Source organism: Elephas maximus, chromosome 14, assembly GCF_024166365.1.
Source record: "Elephas maximus indicus isolate mEleMax1 chromosome 14, mEleMax1 primary haplotype, whole genome shotgun sequence".
NCBI lineage: Eukaryota > Metazoa > Chordata > Mammalia > Proboscidea > Elephantidae > Elephas > Elephas maximus.
In genome coordinates, this window is record NC_064832.1 from 21,508,967 (window position 1) to 21,524,574 (window position 15,608).

The 15,608-nt window shown below is 39.4% G+C and overlaps 1 protein-coding gene across 1 annotated transcript in view; it reads left to right on the forward strand.

The window, feature by feature from the left end:
- FREM2 (FRAS1 related extracellular matrix 2) overlaps positions 1 to 15,608 on the forward strand; it is a 302,074-nt gene that overhangs the window by 262,546 nt on the left and 23,920 nt on the right. The window lies entirely within an intron of this gene.

Consider the following 15,608-nt stretch of genomic DNA (forward strand, 5'->3'; position numbering starts at 1 on the left):
CAACCCTGGTTACAGTTTGCACTGAAAACATAAAACTGTAATGTACTTATGAGGAGAGGTTGTATGGTTTTCTGACAGTGGTCTGAGGGGTACTTCTGCCTCCTTCGTGTGTATTTGATTTGATTTAGAGGTGTGGAATACTGGGGTTAGACAAGGCTTTTAGGGTCATCTCTTTCCATTCCATTATTTTACACTTGAGGGCACGGAGTCACTCTCTTTCACATGCAAGCCACTCCAAAGTATTTTGCAAAAAAATAGCAAGAAGAATCAAAAATGTATAACTTTGTTGAAATATGTTGCTTCCTATTTCATCAAATTTACCAATTAATTTTTTTAATACTGTATTTTTTAAATGAAAGTAATCATAGCACTCTGGAAAGTTGGGAAACAAAAAAATGTTAAAAAAAGAAAAAGTCATGCCATTCATTTTCCCTTTACTGCACGCAGGTGCATTGTCTAGCCTCTTTTCACTATATATACAGATTTTAATAGTAGTGGTATCATATTATTTATACCATTTCATCTGCTGACTTTTTAACTTACTATGTTGTGGGCATTTTCCCATGACAAGGAAGGTTCTTCAGATAAATGACTTTGAATGATTGTATGATATTTCATTTTGTGGGTGTGCCTTTTAATTTGTTTAGCCATTCTTCTATTGGTGACCATTTATATTACTTCTAATTCTGTTGTTGTAAATATCCTGTAGGGTTGTCCTTAATTCTGAAGAATTTGTAGACCAATATTTATCCTCACCAGTGCTGGCCTTCAAATAAAATTCTAACAGCTTGTCTGAAAAGCTCTGGGTCAGTTTTCAGTCTTTGGAGTAAATCTAAAACCACATATCTCACATAAAGGTGGGGCCTGTAACCCGTTGCTGTCAAGTTGATTCTGACTCATAGTGACCCCATAAGATGGAGTATAACTACCCCATAGAGTTTCCAAGGAGCACCTGGTGGATTCAAACAGCCAACCTTTTGGTTAGCAGCCATAGCGCTTAACCACTATGCCACCAGTGTTTCCAAAGGTGAGGCAAATGCATGAATATCTTAGGCTGGGTTCTCAAGAGGAGCAAAACAAGTGAAACATATAAATATAAATATACAGAGAGAAATTATTTCAAGGAAATGGCTCACATACTTGTGGGACTGGCAAGTTCCAAATGCATGGGTCAGGTGTCATGTGGTTGCAGGAGCTGACGAGCCCAACATCAGCAGGTCAGATGGCAAGCTGCTGGCTCATGGGGATGTGGGAGCTGGTGAATCCCAAACTCTGCAGGTCAGATAATAGGCTGCTGTCTCACAACCCAAGAACCGGAGGTCAGAGGATGATGAGTCAGATGAAGGATCGAGAGAAAGAGCTTTGCCAGAACATCCATATATATTGGATGTAGGTTACAACCCCAAAGAAACTCCCCCTGCACCAGATCACAAAACAGAATTATTCTGTAAGACGAGAATCATGGCCTAGCCAAGATGACACATAGCATTAACCATCACAATTTCAAATGATTGTTGTTTTCAATCTGTATGGTCTAATTGAAATACCTCGGGTATAAGTGTCTTCTGTGCTGTCCAGTATGGTAGCCACTATGTGTATGCGCCTGTTGAGTAGTCGACACAGGGCCATTCAAAGCTGAGATGTGCTGGAGGTGGAGCCAAGATGGCAGAATAGACAGACACTTCCTGCGAGCCCTCTTTACAACAAAGACCTGAAAAAAACAAGTGAAACGAGTATATTTATCACAAGCTAGGAGCCCTGAACATCAAAGGCAAGCTTAGAAAATGAACTGAGGGGTCGAGGGTGGGGGGAGACGGTTCAGAAGCAGAGAGGAGTTAGTGGAACTGAATCTCAGGGAGCCCTCAGGCACCATTCCCAGGAGTGGCGGTGGTGGGCTGGTACTAGCGTTCAGCCGCAGTTTCCTCACAGAGAAGCAGCCAGCCACACAGCCTACTCACGCCTTTGGAACCAGATAAAAACGAGGCTCTCGGCAAAAGCTAAGTACTTGTGTATATATTACCGTGCTCCCTGCCCCCAAGCTGGCTTCAGTGGCTGTTGATTTCCCTGGTCCTGATATAGGCCCTGTGAGTGCCTAGAGCCATCCTCCCAGCCTTGGAGAAGGAATAAATTCACAACTGGGGAAAAGACAATTTGCCAGCTCCACTAAGTGGGGGAGCTCAGGACAGAAGCAGCACCCATCCAGGCATAAACGATCTGTAGACTTTGAGTACCTTTCCCCTCTGCATGGACTTGTGTGGGCCTATTTCAGGAGAATAGGTCCTTATTGGTAGACTCCAACTGTTGCAGCTGTGCAGCAGAGAAGTGGGTGTTTCATGTTTGACATTGCTTTGCCTGTTAAACAGGGCCCTCACCTACCCACATCAGGGGCCTAAGCACTAGTGGCTCAACTCAGGTCACGCAGCCACCAATGACAGGGGTCCGAGGATAACTGGTACCTCCCAGCCCTTACAACCAAAAACATTGAGTACCCATGGTCCATCTGCAGAACCCTCCCACCTGTATGCTCTAGGGAACAGGGAAATGCTTTCCTCACAGACATGTGGGTGACAATTCCCAGCCCCCTGCCTTGTTCAGAGTGTGGCCCCCTGCTGCAACCAGATACAGGTGCCTACACCAATCACTCCTGCCCGTCTAAGACTGTAGGACAGAGCCTGTACCACACACTTGATGATCAGCTACCTGGACACCTGAGCTGAATTCACACAAGAATAGTGAATGGACTACTACACCTGATAACAGCTCTAGCCACTTGGGTACAGGACTTCAGAGCTGCAAAGGCAAAAATAGTCAAACTAGCTCACTCAAGCAACCCATGTGAGCATATCAAAACAAAACAAAGCAAGAGGCTACAACACAGTAAGCAAACATGAAACAAACTAATGCAATAACTTATAGATGGCTTGGAGACAACAGTCAACAACAAGTCACATAAAGAAACAGGCCGTGATCGCCTCAACAAGCTCTCAAAATAAAGAATCCAGGGATCTTCTAGATGAAAGTGCATTCCTGGAATTACCAGAGGCAGAATACAAAAGATTAATATACAGAACCCTTCAAGATATCAGGAAGGAAATGCGGCAATATGCAGAACAAGCCGAGGAACACACAGATAAAGCAATTGAAGAAATTAAAAAGATTATTCAGGAACATAATGAAAAGTTTAATACCCTGAAAAAATCCATAGACAGACAACAATCAGAAATTCAGAAGATTAACAATAAAATTACAGAAGTAAACAACTCAATAGAAAGTTAGAGAAGCAGATTTGAGCAAGTGCAAGGCAAAATTTCTGAACTTGAAGATAAAGCACTTGGCACTAATATATTTGAAGAAAAATCAGATAAAAGAACTTAAAAAAATGAAGAAACCTTACGAATCATGTGGGACTCTATCAAGAGAAATAACCTACAAGTGATTGGAGTACCAGAACAGGGAGGGATAACAGAAAATAGAGAAAGATTTATTGAAGATATGTTGGCAGAAAACTTCCCTGATATCTTGAAAGATGAGAAGATAGCTATCCAAGACGCTCATCGAACTCCACATAAGGTAGATGTCAAAAGAAAGTCACCAAGACATATTATTATCAAACTTGCAAAAACCAAAGATAAAGAGAGAATTTTAAGAGCAGCTAGGGATAAACGAAATGTCACCTACAAAGGAGAGCCAATAAGAATAATCTTGGACTACTCAGCAGAAACCATGCAGGCAAGAAGGCAATGGGATGACTTATATAAAAAACTGTGGGAAAAAATTGCCAGCCAAGAATCATATATCCAGCAAAACTGTCTCTCAAAAATGAAGGTGAAATTAGGACATTTCCAGATAAACAAAGTTTAGGGAATTTGTAAAAACCAAAACAAAACTACAGGAAATACTAAAGGGAGTTCTTCAGTTAGAAAATCAATAATATCAGATATCAACCCAAGACTAGAACACTGGGCAGAGCAATCAGAAGTCAACCCAGACAGGAAAATCAAAAAAATAAACCAAGGTAAAAATAAAATGCTCAAAACAGGGTAACAGCAATGTTATTATGTAAAACAACACAACATTAAAACAATAAAGAGGGACTAAGAAATGTAGTCATAGATCTTCCATATGGAGAGGAAGATAAGGCAATACAAAAAAATAAAAGTTAGGTTTAAATTTAGAAAAAAGGGGTAAATAATAAGGTAACCACAAAGGAGACAAACTATCCTACACAGAATAAACTACAAGAAAAAAATAGAGACTCAGCAGAAACAAAATCAACAACAACAAATATGAGGAAAGGACAATATATAGACATAATCTACTCAGCACATAAAATTCAGTGGGAAAAAGAAACTGTCAACAACACACAAAAAAAGACATCAAAATGATAACACTAAATTCATATCTATCCATAATTACGCTGAATGTAAATGGACTAAATGCACCAAGAAAGAGACAGAGAGTGGCAGAATGGATTAAAAAACACGATCCATCTATATGCCGCCTAGAAGAGACACACCTAAAACTTAGAGACACAAATGAACTAAAATTCAAAGTTTGGGAAAAAAATATATCAAGCAAACAACAATCAAAAAAGAGCAGGAGCGGCAATATTAATTTGTGACAAAATAGACTTTAAAGTTAAATCCGTCATAAAGGATAAGGAAGGACACTATGTAATGATTAAAGGGGTAATACACCAAGAAGATATAACCATATTAAATATTTATGCACCCAATGACAGTACTGCAAGATACATAAACAAACTCTATCAACATTGAAAAGTGAGGTAGACAGCTCCACAATAATAGTAGGATACTTCAACGCACGAATTTTGGTGAAGGACAGGATATCCAGAAAGAAGCTCAATAAAAACACGAAAGATGTAAATGCCACAATCAACCAACTAGACCTCATAGACATAAACAGAACACTCCACCCAACAGCAACCAAGTGTACTTTCTTTTCTAGTGCACATGGAATATTCTCTAGAGGAGACCACATATTAGATCATAAAGCAAGCCTTAGCAGAATCCAAAACATTGAAATATTACAAAGCATCTTCTCTGACCATAGGCCATTAAAGTGGAAATCAGTAACAGGAAAAGCAGGGAAAAGAAATCAAACACTTGGAAACTGAACAGTACCCTGCTCAAAAAAGACTGGATTGTAGAAGATACTAAGGATGTCCTGAAGAAATTCATAGGATCTGATGAGAATGAAAACACTTCCTATCAGAACCTTTGGGACACAACGAAAGCAATGATCACAGACCAATTTATATTAATAAATGCACACATACAAAAAGAAGAAAGGGCCAAAATCAAACAATTATCCCTACAACTTGAACAAACAGAACAAAAAAAGAAACCCTCAGGCACAAAAAGAAAACAAATAATAAAAATCAGAGCAGAACTAAATGAAATAGAACACAGAAAAACAATTGAAAGAATTAACAAGACCAAAAGCTGGTTCTTTGAAAAAGAAACAAAATTGATAAACCATTGACCAAACTGACAAAAGAAAAATAGGAGAGGAAGCAAATAACCTGAATAAGAAATGAGGTGGGTGATATTATAACAGACCCAACTCAAATTAAAAGAATCATATCAGATTACTATGAAAAATTGTACTCTAACAAATTTGAAAACCTAGAAGAAATGGATGAATTCCTAGGAACACACTGCCTACCTAAACTAACACAAACAGAGGTAGAACAACTAAATAAACCCATAACAAAAGAAGAGATTGAAAAGGTAATCAAAAAACTCTCAACAAAAAATACCCCTGGCCTGGACAGCTTCACTGCAGGTTCTGCCAAACTTTTGGAGAAGAGTTAACACTACTACTACTAAAGGTATTTCACAGCATAGAAAAGGACAGAATACTCCCAAACTCATTCTATGAAGCCACCATATCCCTGATACCAAAACCAGGTAAAGATACCACAAAAGAAGAAAATTACAGACCTATATCCCTCATGAACTTAGATGCAAAAATCTTCAACAAAATTCTAGCCAATAGAATTCAACAACATATCAAAAAAATTAAATCACCATGACCAAGTGGGATTCATACCAGGTATGCAGGGATGGTTCAACATTAGAAAAACAATTAATGTAATCCATCACATAAATAAAACAAAAGAAGAATCACATGATTTTATCAATTAATGCAGAAAAGGCATTTGACAAAGTTCAAAACCGATTCATGATAAAAACTCTCAGAAAAATAGGAATAGAAGTAAAATTTCTCAGCATAAGAAAGGGCATTTATACAAAGCCAAGAGCCAACATCACCCTAAATAGAGAGAGTCTGAAAGCATTCCCCTTGAGACTGGGAACCAGACAAGGATGCCTTTTATCGCTGCTCTTATTCAACATTGTGCTGGAGGTTCTAGCCAGAGCAATTAGGCAAGATAAAAACAAAGGGCATCCAGATTGGCAAGGAAGAAGTAAAAGTATCTCTAGTTACAGATGACGTGATCTTATACTCAGAAAACCCTAAGGAATCCTCAAGAAAACCACTGCAACTAATAGAAGAGTTCAGCAGAGTATCGGGATATAAGATAAACATACAAAAATCACTTGGATTCCTCTACACCAACAAAAAGAGCATCGAAGAGGAAATCACCAAATCAATACCATTTACAGCACCCCCAAGAAGATAAAATACTTAGGAATAAATCTTACCAGAGATGTAGAAGACTTATACAAAGAAAACTACAAAACACTTCTGCAAGAAACCGTAAGAGACCTACATAAGTGGAAAAACACACCTTGCACATGGATAGGAAGACTTAACATTATGAAAATGTATATTCTACCAAAAGTGATGTATAGATTTAATACAATTCCGATCCAAATTCCAACGACATTGTTTAATGAGAAGGAGAAGCAAATCACCAACTTCATATGGAAGGGAAAGAGGCCCTGGATAAGTAAAGCATTATTGAAAAAGAACAAAGTGGGGGGCCTTACTCTACCTGATTTTAGAACCTATTTTACCGCCAGAGTTGTCAGAATATCGTGGTACTGGTACAACAGACACATAGACCAATGGAACAGAATTGAGAATCCAGACACAAATCCATCCACAGAGCAGTTGATATTTGACAAATGCCCTAAAACAGTCAAATGGGGAAAAGACAGTCCTTTTAACAAACGGTGCTGGCATAACTGGATATCCATCTGCAAAAAAATGAAACAAGACCCATACCTCACTCCATACACAAAAACAAGCTCTAAATGGATCAAAGACCTAAATATAAAAACTAAAATGATAAAGACCTTGGAAGAAAAAATAGATGCAACGTTAGGAGCCCTAATACATGGCATCAACAGTATACAAAACATTACTAACAATGCAGAATAAGAACTAGGTAAGCGTGAGCTCGTAAAAATCAAACACCTGTGCTCATCCACAGACTTCACCAAAAGAGTAAAAAGATTACCTACAGACTGGGAAAAAGTTTTTTTTTTTTTTTTTTATTAACTTTTATGGAGCTTCAAGTGAACGTTTACAAATCAAGTCAGAATGTCACATATAAGTTTATATACACCTTACTCCGTACTCCCACTTGCTCTCCCCCTAATGAGTCAGCTTTTCCAGTCTCTCCTTTCGTGACAATTTTGCCAGCTTCCAACTCTCTCTACCCTCCCATCTCCCCTCCAGACAGGAGGTGCCAACACAGTCTCAAGTGACCACTTGATATAATTAGCTCATTCTTCATCAGCATCTCTCACCTACCCACTGTCCAGTCCCTTTCATGTCTGATGAGTTGTCTTCGGGGATGGTTCCTGTCCTGGGCCAACAGAAGGTTTGGGGACCATGACCGCCGGGATTCCTCTAGTCTCAGTCAGACCATTAAGTATGGTCTTTTTATGAGAATTTGGGGTCTGCATCCCACTGATCTCCTGCTCCCTCAGGGTTTCTCTGTTGTGCTCCCTGTCAGGGCAGTCATCGATTGTGGCCGGGCACAAACTAGTTCTTCTGGTCTCAGGATGATGTAGGTCTCTGGTTCATGTGGCCCTTTCTGCCTCTTGGGCTCTTAGTTGTCGTGTGACCTTGGTGTTCTTCATTCTCCTTTGCTCCAGGTGGGTTGAGACCAATTGATGCATCTTAGATGGCTGCTTGTTAGCATTTAAGACCCCAGACACCACATTTCAAAGTGGGATGCAGAATGTTTTCATAATAGAATTATTTTGCCAATTCACTTAGAAGTCCCCTTAAACCATGGTCCCCAAGCCCCTGCCCTTGCTCCGCTGACCTTTGAAGCATTCATTTTATCCTGGAAACTTCTTTGCTTTTGGTCCAGTCCAGTGGAGCTGACCTTCCATGTACTGAGTATTGTCCTTCCCTTCACCTAAAGCAGTTCTTATCTACTAATTAATCAGTAAAAAACCCTCTCCCACCCTCCCTCCCTCCCCCTGTCGTAACCACAAAAGTATGTGTTCTTCTCAGTTTATACTATTTCTCAAGATCTTATAATAGTGGTCTTATACAATATTTGTCCTTTTGCCTCTGACTAATTTCACTCAGCATAGTGCTTTCCAGGTTCCTCCATGTTATGAAATGTTTCACAGATTCGTCACTGTTCTCTATCGATGCATAGTATTCCATTGTGTGAATATACCACAATTTATTTACCCATTCATCCGTTGATGGACACCTTGGTTGCTTCCAGCTTTTTGCTATTGTAAACAGTGCTGCAATAAACATGGGTGTGCATATATCTGTTTGTGTGAAGGCTCTTGTTTCTCTAGGGTATATTCCGAGGAGTGGGATTTCTGGGTTGTATGGTAGTTCTATTTCTGTTTAAGGTAGTGCCAGATAGATTTCCAAAGTGGTTGTACCATTTTACATTCCCACCAGCAGTGTATAAGAGTTCCAACCTCTCCGCAGCCTCTCCAACATTTATTATTTTGTGTTTTTTGGATTAATGCCAGCCTTGTTGGAGTGAGATGGAATCTCATCGTAGTTTTAATTTGCATTTCTCTAATGGCTAATGATCGGGAGCATTTTCTCATGTATCTGTTAGCTGCCTGAATATCTTCTTTAGTGAAGTGTGTGTTCATATCCTTTGCCCACTTCTTGGTTGGGTTGTTTGTCTTTTTGTGGTTGAGTTTTGACAGAATCATATAGATTTTAGAGATCAGGCGCTGGTTGGAGATGTCATAGCTGAAAATTCTTTCTCAGTCTGTAGGTGGTCTTTTTACCCTTTTGGTGAAGTCTTTAGATGAGCATAGGTGTTTGATTTTTAGGAGCTCCCAGTTATCTGGTTTCTCTTCGTCATTTTTGGTAATGTTTTGTATTCTGTTTATGCCTTGTATTAGGGCTCCTAAGGTTGTCCCTATTTTTTCTTCCATGATCTTTATCGTTTTAGTCTTTATGTTTAGGTCTTTGATCGATCCACTTGGAGTTAGTTTTTGTGCTTGGTGTGAGGTACGGGTCCTGTTTCATTTTTTGGCAAATGGATATCCAGTTATGCCAGCACCATTTGTTAAAAAGACTATCTTTTCCCCAATTAACTGACTCTGAACCTTTGTCAAATATCAGCTGCTCATATGTGGATGGATTTATATCTGGGTCCTCAATTCTGTTCCACTGGTCTATGTGCCTGTTGTTGTACCAATACCAGGCTGTTTTGACTACTGTGGCTGTATAATAGGTTCTGAAATCAGGTAGAGTGAGGCCTCCCACTTTCTTCTTCTTTTTCAGTAATGCTTTGCTTATCCGAGGTTCTTTTCCTTCCATATGAAGTTGGTGATTTGTTTCTCTGTCACCTTAAAAAATGACATTGGAATTTGGATCGGAAGTGCATTGTATGTATAGATGGCTTTTGGTAGAATAGACATTTTTACTATGTTAAGTCTTCCTATCCATGAGCAAGGTATGTTTTTCCACTTAAGTATGTCCTTTTTAATTTCTTGTAGTAGAGCTTTGTAGTTTTCTTTGTATAGGTCTTTTACATCCTTGGTAAGATTTATTCCTAAGTATTTTATCTTCTTGGGGGCTACTGTGAATGGTATTGATTTGTTTATTTCCTCTTCGATGTGGGAAAAAGTTTTTAGCTATGACATTTCTGATCAGCACCTGATCTCTAAAATCAACATGATACTGCAAAAACTCAACTACAAAAGGGCAAATTACCCAATTGAAAAATGGGCAAAAGATATGAACAGACACTTCAGTAAAGACGACATTCAAGTAGCTAACAGATACATGAGAAAATGCTCACAATCATTAGCCATTAGACCAAACCCCGTGCTGTTGAGTCAATTCCGACTCATAGCGACCCTATAGGACAGAGTAGAACTGCCCCATATAGTTTCCAAGGAGTGCCTGGTGGATTCAAACTGCCAACCCTTTGGTTAGCAGCTGTAGCACTTAACCACTATGCCACCAGGGTTTCCATTAACCATTAGAGAAATGCAAATCAAAACTACAGTGAGATTTCATCTCACTCCAACAAGGCTGGCATTAATCCAAAAAACACGAAATAATAAATGTTGGAGAGGCTGTGGAGAGATTTGTACACTTATACACTGCTGGTGGGAATGTAAAATGGTACAACCACTTTGGAAGTCGATTTGGCGCTTCCTTAAAAAGCTAGAAATAGAGCTACCATATGATCCAGCAATCCCACTCCTTGGAATATATCCTAGAGGAATAAGAGCCTTTACACTAACAGATATATACACACCCATGTTTATTGCATCACTGTTTACAATAGCAAAAAGGTGGAAGCAATCAAGGTGCCCATCGATGGATGAATGGTTAAAGAAATTATGGTATATGCACACAATGGAATACTACGCATCGATAAAGAACAGTGAGGGATCTGTGAAACATTTCATAACATGGAGGAACCTGGAAGGCATTACGCTCAGTGAAATTAGTCGGTTGCAGAAGGACAAATATTGTATAAGACCACTACTATAAGAACTGGAGAAATAGTTTAAACTGAGAAGAAAACATTCTTTGATGGTTACGAGAGGGGGGAGGGAGGGAGGGTGGGAGATGGGTACTCACTAATTAGATGGTAGATAGGAACTACTTTAGGTGAAGGGAAAGACAACACACAATACAGGCGAGATTAGCAGAACTGGACTAAACCAAAAGCAAAGATGTTTCCTGAATAAGCTGAATGCTTCAAAGGCCAGCCTAGCAGCAGCTGGAGTTTGGGGACCACGGTTTCAGGGGACATCTAAGTCAATCGGCATAATAAAATCTATTAAGAAAACATTTTGCATCCCACTTTGGAGAGTGGCATCTGGGGTCTAAAATGCTAGCAAGTGGCCGTCGAAGATGCATCAGTTGGTCTCAACCCACCTGGACCAAAGGAGAATGAAGAACACCCAAGGACACAGGTAATTACGAGCCCAAGAGACAGAAAGGCCCACATAAACCAAAGACTACATCAGCCTGAGAGCAGAAGAACTAGATGGTGCCCAGCTACAACTGATGACTGCCCTGATAGGGAACCCAACAGAGAACCCCTGAGGAAGGAGGAGAGCCGTAGGATGCAGACCCCAAATTCTTGTAAAAAGACCAGACTTAATCGTCTGACTGAGACTAGAAGGACCCTGGTGGTCATGGCCCCCAGACCTTCTGTTGGCCCGGGAAAGGAACCATTCCCAAAGCCAACTCTTCAGACAGGGATTGGACCGGACAATGGGTTGGAGAGCGATGCTGGATCTTCTTGAATCAGGTGGACACTTGAGACTATGTTGGCATCTCTTGCCTGGAGGGGAGATGAGAGGGTAGAGGGGGCTAGAAGTTGACGAAATGGACGGGAAAAGAGGGAGTGGAGGGAGGGAGTGGGCTGTCTCATTAGGGGGAGAGCATTTGGGAGTATGTACCAAGGTGTATATAAGTTTTTTTGTGAAAGACTGACTTGATTTGTAAACTTTCACTTAGAGCGCAATGAAAATTAAAAAATAAAGACTGAGATGCGCTGTGCATGTAAAACACATACCTGATTTCAGAGATTAAGCTCAAAAAAAAATACAAAATGTCTTATTTATAATTTTAATATTTATTACATATTAAAATATGTTTGATATTATGTTAAGTTAAATATATAATTAAAATTAATTTCGCCTGTTTCTACCTTTTACAATGTGGCTACTAGAAAATTTTAAATTATATGTGTGGTTCACATAATATTTGTGTGGAACAGAGGTGGTCTAGGTACTTGGGTGTTAATCCTGATTATACTGAATAATCTTGGGCAACCTTCTTCATGGTTTAAGTTCCCACCTGTAAAATACACCTTTGCTCAAGTGGAAGTTGTAAAGAAACGAGGTAAATCTAGTCCGGTTTTTATTAGTATATATATGTTCTTGTTGTTAGTTATCGTTGAGTCAATTCTGACTCATGGTGGCCACATGAGTTACAGAGCAGAACTGCTCCATAGAGTTTTCTTGGCTGTAATCATTAGAAAATTAGATCATCAGGCCTTTCTTCTGTAGCCACCACTGGGTGAGTTCAAACCACCAACCTTCAGGTTAGCAGTCAAGCGCAAGTGGCGTGTGCCACCAGCTGTGTAACAATGATAGCTGCAGGTATAGGTCTAAAATAAGTGAAGAATTGAATTTCAAATGTAATTGTTCCCCAACACTCGCTCCCACTATAGACTACAATGTCAGTATAATTTTTCTTTTGGGGGTACCCAGCTTTCTTCTTGCCCTTCACCATCCATACCCGAGTCACAGTAGCTTTTCTTATAACCCTTACGCAGGCAACACCCTCCCCAAATATTTGTCTACTGACAGTTATTAGACACTTAGTAGTAGTGTAATACATTTAGGTCAGTGTGCTACCTTTTCCAAGGCATTTGCATTTTATGCTGTTCCTTTAAATATGGAATTTAAAATGTTGTTTGCCTTTTTTGATGAAACTTCAAACATCACTGACAACATATGAAGTCACTCATTGTGTCTCTTTTTCTTAAAGAGCAGTGTACCAAATTAGACGTATTTCTTTTCTTTTAGTATAAAAAAAATACTTTAGAAAGTCTTGTGATGACGGCTGAAAGAAAATTAAATGTTCTTTTAAGGGGAAGTCTAGAATTTAGACAATTGCATTGTAATCTTCAGTTTTTAAGAAATGAATAGGTGACCTGAGCGATCAGGGTAGTTCCATGTAAACCTCAGTTCTTCCAGATAGAGATTCTTAGAACACAAAGAGAAGACCTGCCCATGGTGGGCAAGGAAGAGCAATAAGATGTTGATTGTGTTCAGAAATGTTCAAGCCGGTCACCACAAGAATCAAATGAATGCAAGTAAAGATCAGCCAGGGAGCTCTGCTTCCAAGTAAGTTATTCATAAGAAGTGAATGAAAATGGCACATTCCATGAGGTTTGATGGGCAGAGTATAATGTTAGCAAAAATTATTCTTAGCACCTAGAAAGTTTGATTGGAAACCATGTGTAAAGTCTAATTAAAAAATAATGGTTTATTAAAATCCGAGGCGGGAATGTTGATCTTAATTACCAGTGTCAGTGGATTGACTTAATCAATCTCCAGTACCCTGCTGGAATGTTAAAACCACATGTCAAGGTCAATGGCTCAATGATAGCAATAATATCCGCCCTTAGAAAATACTATCTCAAAGGACTTCTACTGCAAAGCTTCTCTCTTGCTGGACAAGATTTAACAGGTAATCGGGTGTGCCAGCCACTAAGCAGAGTCTCTGGGTGGTACAAATGGTTAATGTACTCAGTGACTATCTGAAAGTTTGGAAGTTGGAGCCTAGCCAGAGATGCCTTGGAAGAAAGGCCTGGCAATCTACTTCCAAAAACCGAGCCATTGAAAACCTTATCGAACACAGTTCTACTCTGACACTCATAGGGTTGCCATGAGTTGGAATTGAATCAATGGCAACTGATAAAGCTGAGAATCCAATAACTAAGAATCCAGTAACTTGTTCAGTTGATGGTTCTCTTTTATGTGTTTTTGTTGACAATTTAGGTCATTATTTTTGTGATTTGAGGAGGTGACTCCATGATAAAATGGGAGATTATAGTTTTCACAGTTTAAATGCTCCACCAACTTGTGTACACGATTCTCTGTTGCCAGCTCAGTGTGGAAGGAGAACTAGACTGATATCAGAAAGCCTGCCTCTGACTTCTGAGGTGTGTGATCTCACCGAAGCTGGCTTCCTCTCGTGTATGAAGAGGATAAGTGTATTTGCTCTACTCCTCTACAGAGCTGTTTTGAGAACCAAATGTGATGAACTTTGTTAAATGATCTTAGGACTGACCTCAGCTTTGTTTGGAAGGCAGGAGGTCAGTCAGGCCAAGTGGGAGGAGCATAGGCCAAAGACTGGGTTCCCATCTTGGCAGAGCCACTCAGCAGCTGTATTTCTTTAAGCTTTTATTTTCCTGTCAGCTCTCTTTCTCTCCATCATCCATCCGTCCATCTACTCATCTGTCCATCTGACCATCCACACATAAATGTAAAAATGTAATTATGGAGGCAGATAATTGACAGATCAGTGGTTCAAACCCACCAGCTGCTCTCCAGGAGAAAGATGTGGCAGTCTGCCATGGGGAAGTTCTGCTCTGTCCTGTAGGGTCGCTATGAGTCAGAATCTACTTGACGGCAGTGTGTTTGGGTTTTGCTATGGAGGAAAGTGAGAACATTAAATAGGTTTTATTGTGAATCTAGGCCAATGTCTGAAATGTGGTAAGTGTTCAATAAATAATTGTTAGTCCAGCTTTCACTACCCCCCAGCCCACCAGATAGATGCATGAAGGAAAGTGTAACGTTCAGACACTTCAACTAATTATTCCTGAGACATCTAAAATATTACATGCCATTACTGACATATTTGCTTCCAGATCTTTCCTGCTGTGTTCCATTTTTCTCTATATGATAGTAATTAAAAGTAGTCCATATTATTCGTAAAAGTAAAAACTGAAAACAACCCAAATGTCCATTACCTGATGAATGGATAGATAAAATGTGGTCTATCCACACAACAAGATACTATTCAACTATAAAAAGGAATGAAGTACTGATGTATACCACAACATGGATGAACCTTGAAAATATTACACTAATGAAAGAAGCCAGTCACAGAAAATTACATGTTTATGATTCCTTATATGAAATATGAAATACCAAGAATAGGAAAATCTTCATAGACAGAAAGTAGACTAGTGGTTGCCTGGGACTAGGGGCAGGAGGGAATGGAAATGACTGCTAATGGGTTAAAAAAAAAAAAAAAAAAAAACCCACACCCATCGGTTGTGCAGTGGTTAAGCACTAGGCTGCCAACTGAAAGGCCCGTGGTTTGTACCCACCGGCTAATGGGTACAGGGTTTCTTTGTGGAGTGATGAAAATGTTCTGAATTAGATTGTGGTGATGTTTATACAACTCTCTGAATTACTAAAAACTGTTGAATTGTACACTTCGGGTGTATTGTGTGGTGTGTGAATTATATCTTAATGAAGGTGTTTTAAATTTAAAAAGCTATGTAAATAGAGTGTGCTGAAAATAATGCAGCTTAAGAGTTTCCGCTACATATCTTTTGTTGCAAATGAAGGTAGTATATTAACAACTATCTGATCGATCCAAAATTAAACGAAGGAAAATAGTGT